General features: G+C 34.2%; 1 pseudogene; it reads left to right on the top strand.

The window, feature by feature from the left end:
* Positions 1 to 610: 610 nt before the first annotated feature.
* On the top strand, positions 611 to 7,507 carry LOC120211589 (annotated as a pseudogene).
* The last annotated feature ends 2,361 nt before the right edge of the window (positions 7,508 to 9,868 follow it).

The raw sequence follows: 9,868 nt of genomic DNA on the forward strand, positions 1-9,868 counted from the left end.
TTATGGCTCTAGACCTATTAAAACCACTCATTTTCTTTCCTCTAGAATTCCCTTTCGACCCATAAGATTAAGATTAGAATTTGTCAAAAAAAAAAAACTTAAATTGCAATAAATATTGAATATTAAACTATAATTATTTTACCACTACAGTTAGGAATAAAAAGTAATTAAATAATTTTTTATTTATTATAAAATTAATATTGAATTATTTTAAAATTTAAATTTATAATATTTATTTAATATATAATATAACATTTTAATTATTTAAAAATAACTATTTAGACAATATAATGAGAAGTATATCACTTTATGCTTCGATAAAATCATTAAAAAATGATATGTCAACTCCTTATAAGGAGAGAGCAAACGACGTACAAAAATCTACATTAGTATTGAAATTAATTTTTTAACGGTCAATGATTAATATAAAATTATGTTTGACAATTTTACCAATAAAATAATTTAGTGATCAAATTAGAAAAGAAGTAATAGGTTAGTGACTGATGTTGTACTTTATCCTAAATGCTATTATATAATTTCAGTAAGATTATCTTTTTTTTTTTCAGTAAGATTATCTTATTTAAAACGAAAGTAGATTTCTTAGCACACTATCTTCTTCGTTTCATGGAAAGTTAAATCTCGACCGCGAAAGCTCTTTTCCTTATGGTTTGTTTCGTTTCTTTCTTTCACCTACATAAAAAGATCTAAAACCCTAACCCAAATATTTCACGCTTAATTTTAATCCAAATCTGAATTTCTTTTCCTTCTCCTACTATCCACGAATCTCAGATCCGCAAGATTTGGAATCTGGCGTTACAACACTTGTGCATGCTTTAATCTTCGATTTGATAGAACTCTGTGTCACTTGGATTCTATTTCTGAAGATTCGTCCTCGGCTATTGGCCTTGTATAGGTAGTTTTATTTTTTCCCGATTAAATTTTCATTTGGGAGTATTATATTTCAAATTCCTGTAACGGTTAAGTAGTTATTGGTTTGTTACTTGAATTGATTTTTCTTTCCTTCTTTGTTCCGCAGTCGAGTCTCTTTCTCTTTGGATGTCGTTTTATAATTGCTTTGGATGTGCACATTCAAGTTTTCAATACGTTCAAGATTCATTATATAAGTATTGGAATTTGACGGTTGATTTCTTTTTGTTTAATTTCATGTTTTGAATACTGTTTCAGAAATTTGGAAAGATATTGTTAATGGAGGAAGAGGCTGTTTGTTTGGAACTCTCAGAAGCAGAGGAGCTTATGGAGAATGTAAACAGCGCAAAGCGAGATCGTGAATGTCATGAACCGGATATAGAATTTGAACAGGAAATATCTCCCAACAAGAAACAAGCTAAAGAAGTTTCCTATGAGGATATCCGATCAGAGGTTACAAATCCGATTGTTTCTTCTAAAGAAAACACGTCTAGTTTCCATGACATAAGCAGTAGAAACCGAACTGGTTGCAGCGAGGATACCTCGGATTGTTCTGGGAATTCAAGCTATGCGGAGACTCTCAGTGATAGTTCTCAAATGGGTGATACCTCCGGTGCTGTGTCGACTTCCCATGTTACTTTGGAAATTCCGAAGCATTTGAGTTCGTCAGGGATTAGGAAAATTACGTTCAAGTTTAGCAAAAGAAAGGATTATTATAATGAAACGTCCTATTCAGTTGGCGGGGAATGTATGAATCTGGAAAATGTTTCTCGGCATGGTTCACTTGAATGGAGTAGTCGATATTCTAGTTCTCCCAATTTGGAATTGAAAATGTCTAAGAAGGTTGTTCCTGGTAATTACCCTACAAATGTTAAGAAGTTGTTGGGGACTGGCATTCTTGATGGAGCCCGAGTGAAATATATTTCTATCTCCACGGAGGTAAATCATTTTATTTTTATCTAGCTTAAGGTTATTGTTATTTTTTCGTAAGCGCTTGACTTTTTTTCTGAAAGTTATTATCATTTTTCTTTATCGTTGTTAGAGAGTGCTGGATGGAATTATACATGCGGGTGGATATTTGTGTGGATGCTCATTCTGTAATTTCTCGAATGTAAGTCTGTCACTCACCTGTTTAATGTTACCATTATTTTTTCCCTAGAAGTGCTTAGTTCCCTGGAATGTATTATTTTAGCTAAATGGTTTTGATGTGTGAATAGGTGCTGAGTGCCTATGAGTTTGAGCAGCATGCCGGTGCCAAAACTAGGCATCCAAATAATCACATATACTTTGAGAGTGGGAAACCAATATATAGTATCATTCAAGAACTAAAGAATGCTCCACTAAGCATTCTGGATGAAGTGATAAGGGACGTTGCTGGTACATCTATAAATGAGGAGTCCTTTCAGGAATGGAAAGGTAATTTCTGCTTAAATGTTTTGATTATGATTATCTTGGTCAGCTGTAGTCCTTTCCCATCTGATCCGGTGTATTCAGCCTTTCTTTGTGAATAATCTTGTAATTCTACACACACACACACACACACACACACACACACTGCTTGTTTGATACTCTGGAAAATTCTTCTGAAGTTAAAATAAACAAATTAGTGAGACTTAAGGTTTCTTACCTATTGTAGGCTAGTGAATTTGGTATATCAGGCTTCCAATTCTGGTTAAAGACACAAAACCATAATGAGGAGAAATTTCTAGGATCAGGTTACATCGATTTTATTTAGTAGCTTATCGGAGATACTTGTGAATATCACATGGAAATTAATGAAAGTGCAATAGTAGTAATTAACTCCGGATGGGGAAAAATGATTTGATATAAGCTCGATCAGAGGACAGCAATTACATTCAAGGTAAATGCAGCCAGATCTGATTGGCATGTGTACGTTAACTAAGGTCCAGTTTTATTAGTAAATATACTGTCAACCTGCCTTAGAGAAAAGGGAAACCCAATGTTCTACCTTGCCAGTATAGGACCCCATTTTGTTTTTTCCATTATTTAGGTTTTGACATGCTGTTTCATTCTGCAGCTAGTCTCCAGCGAAGTAACGGAAGGATTGAAGCTGAGAAGTATAACATGAAGCCTCCTAGTTTGCCTAATTCTCTAAGGTAAAGTGATATCAAGTTTTGTGACTTGTATTTCTATATGTTTCAACTATTTAAAAAATTTCATCTCTAAGGGTTACTTATTATTTGGTTGCTTAGTGGTATTGAATCTAGCGTTTGAATGCCATGTTTGCCTTTTCATTTTAGTTAGGGATTCTTGGAGGAATTTTTTTTATACTAATTTACAAGATTGCATGATTATGGTTAATCCCTGAAGAGGGCTGTTATTAGAACTTTGGCATTTCTCATAAATGGCTTTTTTTGTGTTCATTTTCTTCTCCACATTTAACTAAAGTTATATCGATCTTTTTTTAGGCTTAACTCAGCCATGCAACGGAAGAGAACTGCTGATGGTGGCATGAAGAAAAGGTATGCTATGACATATATTGTTCTCCCTCACTATTTCAAATTCATGCATGATTTAAGCTGCAATTTATTTAAATTGTTGGCAGGGATAATGATTTACACCGGTTACTCTTTATGCCAAATGGACTCCCAGATGGGGCTGAATTGACTTACTTTATCAAAGGACAGGTGCAATATTTTATAGGAATTAATATGGTTGATTAGCAATGGTTTTGGCCTATTACTCATGGGAAGTCTGAAATCGTGTTTTCAGAAGTTACTTGAGGGCTACAAGCAGGGAAACGGTATAGTCTGCGGCTGTTGCGAGAGAGAGGTGACTTCCTACTTCATTATCAATTTGATACTATATCACTTTTCTCGTCAATGATTTCATTTAATTTTTTTTTTATGTGCGAGCAGCTTAGCCCTTCACAGTTCGAAGCACATGCTGGAATGGCTGCCAGAAGACAGCCGTGAGTGGGCTTATCATAATTTGGTGTTTCTCTGGGATGTTATGAGTCATTCTTTGTTGAAGTTTTTTCTTTTACACAGGTATCGCCACATCTATACATCTAACGGGTTGACGCTTCATGATATCGCCTTGTCATTGGCAAATGGGCAACATGTTACAACTGGTTTCAGTGATGATATGTGTGCAATCTGTGGAGATGCTGGAGATCTGCTTCTTTGTCATGAATGCCCTCAGGCTTTTCATCCAGGTGTGTACTTCTATTTTCAGCTGTTTCTTATATGTATGTGGGTGTGCGTGTTTAGATAAGATACTTGGCTTGATGTTGATGTTCGAATATATGATGTCGAGTGACCCAACATCAAACAGTACTTCATGTGACCTGTTCTTGTGCTACACGAGTCACGACTTGAAGCTCTAATTGGGTTTGTGCTTTGAGGCCAAATCATTACCATGACGCTCTTTCCATGAATTATTTTCAAATAATAAAATGTTATATGCACATGTATCTCACAGTTTTTCCGTTTTGCATCTTCCTTGTAAAAATGCGTTAGCTGTTGTTGCCTTTCTGATGTGCAAATTGTGCTGTTGCCTGATTTTCTTTTTGGTGTAAGGTTTTCTTTTATCATTAATTTCATTGAATATTTTTCTTGTAGCTTGTTTGAACTTAGAGCACCTTCCTGAAGGTGAGTGGCGTTGTGCAAATTGTGCGGATGAACATGCTTCTGGTAGAAAAGCTGTTTTTGGAGAATTGTCAAGTATCACAAGACCAATTGTGATACGATTGACAAGAGTTGTTAAAGCACCAGAGATCCAGATTGGTGGTTGTGTTATTTGCAGGTTGGTACCTTTGCATTTCCCCCCCCCCCCACTTTATTCTGTCCCTACGTGTACCATTATCAATTTTATGAACTTAATTGTGTGACTAATCCCCTCCATGGGTCCATCCATCTATATGAGTGAATAATCTCATGATAATTTCTTCATTGCATTTCTTGGTTCTGGGTTTTCATATTTTCCATTTTGTTCACTGCTTTGAGTCTTTATCTGTTACCAACATTTGTGTTATGGATGATTTTGTCGTTTTGGTCAGGGACCATGACTTTAGTGGCTCTACATTTGATGATCGAACAGTGATTCTCTGTGATCAAGTATGTGCAGCTTCCTCATCCTCTTTCTGTCCAAGCAAGCAATTTGCCTTGTTTTAATATTATCTTTTTCTTTTGTCCGTTCTTAGTGTGAGAAAGAGTTCCATGTTGGTTGCCTGCGGGATAGTGGACTATGTCATTTGAAAGTAAGTCTGAAATCTTCTAGGAGATAATTTATCGACAAATACATGCTAGTTGAAGTGATCAACATTTCGGTTTTCCTCCACACAACAGGAAATTCCCAAGGATAAATGGTTCTGTTGCGATGACTGCAACAGGATTCACAGGGCTCTCCAGAGTTCTGTTTCCAGTGGTGTGCAGATAATTCCACTTTGTTCTCAAATATAATCAGAAAAAAGAATTTAGAAAGGGAATTATGTATTGATGGATCTGAGGATTGTGTTGAATGGAGAATACTGAGTGGAAAAAGCCGTTATCCTGAACACTTGCCGTTACTTTCAAGTGCAGCTGCAATATTTCGAGTAAGTACTTCCAGATGTGAAACATATTAGATTTCAGTGTATTAGCTTAATTGTTCTAGAGTTTTATATACATTTTTTGTTCCTTGATCTTTTTGTTAGACATATGTTGCCTTTTACTTTAGTCTTATCCTCCAAGTTCGTTGGGAACAATTCATGTTGACAATTTTTCCTAGTTGAAATTTTAAGATAAGCTCAGCCCATGAGTTGGTATGACTTTTGAACAAATATAAAAGGGAACTTGTTCTTTTAGAGTGAATAGAATCATTATTAAAACAGTTGAAATTCCTAAGTATAGAATTATTGATGATGTTGGGTTACGAAGGAAATCATTAATCTTTCGACAGTAGGATAACTTATTATGGATGGCGGATGGGATAATATTAAGATCCTGCTCAACAAAAGAAAAATTGTAATTCTCTAATCAAATTGATGAAGACCCATCCGTCAAAAAGTATTAGAACTTCACTTGTAGTGAAGCTAGGATTTCAGAAATAAACTAATTTTTAATAGAACTTGATTACAATCAGAAGTATTTGGTTTTTCTTTGGAACATTTTTTAACATACCTGTGTATATCTTATAGTTGGTTTTAAAAAATTTTAGGTTCTCCTACAGATGTAATATTTTTTCAGTTTTATTTAAACTTCCTGTCTGCTCAAGTGATTTGCACTTTCTTTTTGACAGGAATGTTTTGATCCTATTGTTGCAAAATCTGGTCGTGATTTGATTCCTGTCATGGTCTATGGGTATGTACTCGTTCTTTAACTGTGCCATTTTTCTTTTGCCTCAAAAAGATGTAGAATCTCTTTACGAGAAGAAACTATTATCAAGAATACATATTTATCTCTCTGGTTAGTAGACCATCTTGTTCTATTAATCACAAAATTTGCAGCTTAATGATATTACTAACATTGTTAAGACAAATAATTTGCTGTTGGTCTGGCTTGTTCTAATCATATCTGATGGTTTCTCGTTTGATGTCTTTTAGGAGAAATATATCTGGACAAGAGTTTGGTGGAATGTATTGTATGGTTTTGATGGTCAGGTATAATGTTGTTCTCTCTCTCTCACACACATCGGGGCCGGATTGCAAGGTGTTCTTGTCAGTTGTCACTCGATTACTTTATCGGTGTATGAACTTATGGATGTTGCGTATGCACAGGTCTGTTGTCGTATCAGCTGGGCTTCTTAGGATATTCGGTCGGGAGGTTGCTGAGCTCCCTATAGTAGCTACAAGCAGAAAACATCAAGGAAAAGTATGTGTATTATTAGATTGGACTAATAATATGCATTGTTGTTTCTATAAACTTCAATCCTTCTCTTTTCACTTTTGTGACCATAAATTGCTTGAAGATGGAGCCTAATTTTAGACCAAGCTAAACCTACCTAATTGGGCTTTTTTTATAGGGATATTTCCAGGCATTATTTGCTTGTATCGAGAGGTTACTGAGTTCCCTGAATGTGGAAAATCTGGTACTCCCTGCAGCCGAGGAAGCTTTATCAATTTGGACAAAGAAATTTGGGTTTACAAAGATGAGTGAGCAACAAGTAAGTGGTTTCAGAAAGAAAAGGCCATTCTAACTTGTTTCTACCAAATAATACTTTTGAAACAGAAGAATTAAAGCCATTTGTGTTTTATGTGTTCAGTTGTCCAAGTACCAAAAGGAACTTCAACTGACTATTTTCAAGGGGACATCCATGCTGGAGAAAAAAGTGCTGCAGCAGATACCTGAATAAATCCGAATTACCAGAGTTGGCCGCGACTAACATTTCTTTTATTCTGTCTTTTAATCATTTCCCTGTTTGTGAATTTGGGTTACTAAAGCAAGCGAACACTGCATGCTACCGACCTTTTATCATGCATGCATGCATGCATGCGCCATGTCCATCCTTTTTTTTGGGCTATTCTTTGTATGCTTTTTGAATATGTAAAAATTAAAAAGAAAGGAGAAAAAAAGAGGAAATATTATGACCAAAAGTGTGGTTGCAAAATTATTATTTTTTCTTTCCACTGGTATGTTAAGTAGGAGGATGACAAAATAATTTTTTTTTCATTCATTGTATATTGTAGAATTGAAAAATGACAGAAGGTAAACATAAAATTTTGAAAAATATGTATTTCATTATTTTAACTCCAGCTCGTTACTCCATATTCTCTATCACATTGTATCGAAAGCATCTGTAGGATTGATCAACTATGGATATATATTTTTATGGTTAGAACTTTTTTTTTCATGATAAATGATTGCATCCGAAATAACGAGGTTTTTGATACAATCTCAGAAATCTGAAACAAATCAGATAGGTGAAAAACAATCAAAGGTCCAATGGACAAGCTCGTGAGCCGAAAAGCGACCCTAAAATTTGGGTGCATTTATAGAATACGTCGTGCTTCAGCTAGGTGGATGCCTACACTGGAAACATCAAACGAAGGGTTTGCTAAACGGCAGACTATGCTCTGTGCGTCTCCTTCAATGGTGGTTACATCATTCCAGCCATTATCTGCAGCTAGAGAAATGCCTTTCGTCAAAGCTCGGGCCTCTACAAGTTGCACCGATTGGTAGCCTATAAGTCTACGTGCATCCGAAAATCCTGACTTTTAGAAGAACCGGAGACTTGGCTATGGCGTTCCAAACTTTCGAAATGTATAGTATTTACAACTTGGGAAGTTTTGTTATTTTTTAATATTATCAATTAATTTTTTTTAAAAAAATAAATCATTGCTTAAATAGAGTGTACCTTCATTTTATATAAATTGACATAAAAACGATTAAAAATACACAAATCAAATTAAAAACAATAACCTTCCAAATTAAGGTTTTCATAATGTCCTAACTGTATAAGTTTATCAAAATTCAAATAAAATTTTAAAGGGTTAATACACTTTTTAGTGTCTAAACTATATTTCAAAATGTGATTTGGTGTCTAAAGATTTTTTCGTTAAAAATATGTATCTAACATTTCCAATATTACACTTTCAGGTGCATGGACCCGACCGTAACGGCCGTTAAATTTTACTGTTATCTGACACATGTCACGTATATAAAATTTCAAAAAATTATTTTATTTAAAAAAACATAATATTATAATTAAAAAAAGAACTAAAAAACCCCCAAATTTTATATCTTATGTCGCTATCGGTTACCACCAGTCCGTGGCCGTCACCGTTGACACCATTAGAACTGTCTTGCTGTCACGATCAAAACCCAATCCTCCATCCACCATGAAGTTGCACCGATAGCCGTGAAGGATCGTCGAATTTCTAAATTTTGTTGTTATTTTTTGGTGATTTAGACGACCGTCCGTACGTTACATAGCCGTCAATGTTGAATTCCTCGTCCTGCTCCAAACAAAACATGATCAATGGAGACCCTTCGCAATCAGAGGTGGGGGCTGGTAGGGAGAGGGACGACGCGAAGGGGAGGGGATTTATTTATTTTATAACGGTAGACATCTAAAAGTGTAGCGAATAAAACGTTAGCATTTATTTTTAATAAAAATTTCTTTAGACATCAAATCATATTTTAAGATATAGTTTAAGCAATTTTTTATGTATTAAGTCAATTTTAAATATAACGATTTATGAAAATAAAAATAAAAATTAAGGTACTTGTAGTGTACCATCATGGACGCCTAGGGGTGCCTAATGAGTTGAGCAGTTCGTAAGTGACTCGAACTCGACTCGATCAAAACTAGGTAAAAGCTCGACTCAAGTTGACTCGATTCAAACCCGAACTCGACTCGAAACGTTAACGAGTTGAATCGAGCAAAGTCCAACTCGATAAGTTTGCAAGCTTAATTTATTATAATTTTTGAGTAGTTATCTTAAAAAAAATTATTCAAAAAATTGCTAATTTACTAATAGAAAAGATGATAAATTACTAATCTATTAATTTTCTAATAAAAATAAAGAATATTAAATTACTAATTAATATTTTATGACACCTAAAAAGCAAACTATTTATTATTTTAATATCTTTGTAGATTGTTACTTTGGAATTTAAACTTTAAAATTATTCCGTAACTCTTTTGATATTTTGTGTTAAATTTATTAATTTATATTTATATTAAGCTCTGTGTCGTTTTCGGTTTTTGCCCGGGCACGAAATATTTACTTGACGGGAAAATTTAAAATGAATAAATAAATAATTTTTATTAAAAAATATTTTGGGAGTTGCCATTGACCTTTTTGGGTTAGGTAGGTCAAATACCTAAAAACAATCTTTTAAAATAGTTTTGAATAAAACATAATTTAAAAGATAAAATTGATCTGCGTATAACCAAAATTTTTAGTAAAAAAGAATTGTGGTCGATTACGTTTAGGGAATGATTAGCACCCATATAACGCCCAAAATTAGTACTCATTAATTATATATTGTCTCTA

Source organism: Hibiscus syriacus, unplaced genomic scaffold, assembly GCF_006381635.1.
Source record: "Hibiscus syriacus cultivar Baekdansim isolate YM2019G1 unplaced genomic scaffold, ASM638163v2 tig00109973_pilon, whole genome shotgun sequence".
NCBI lineage: Eukaryota > Viridiplantae > Streptophyta > Magnoliopsida > Malvales > Malvaceae > Hibiscus > Hibiscus syriacus.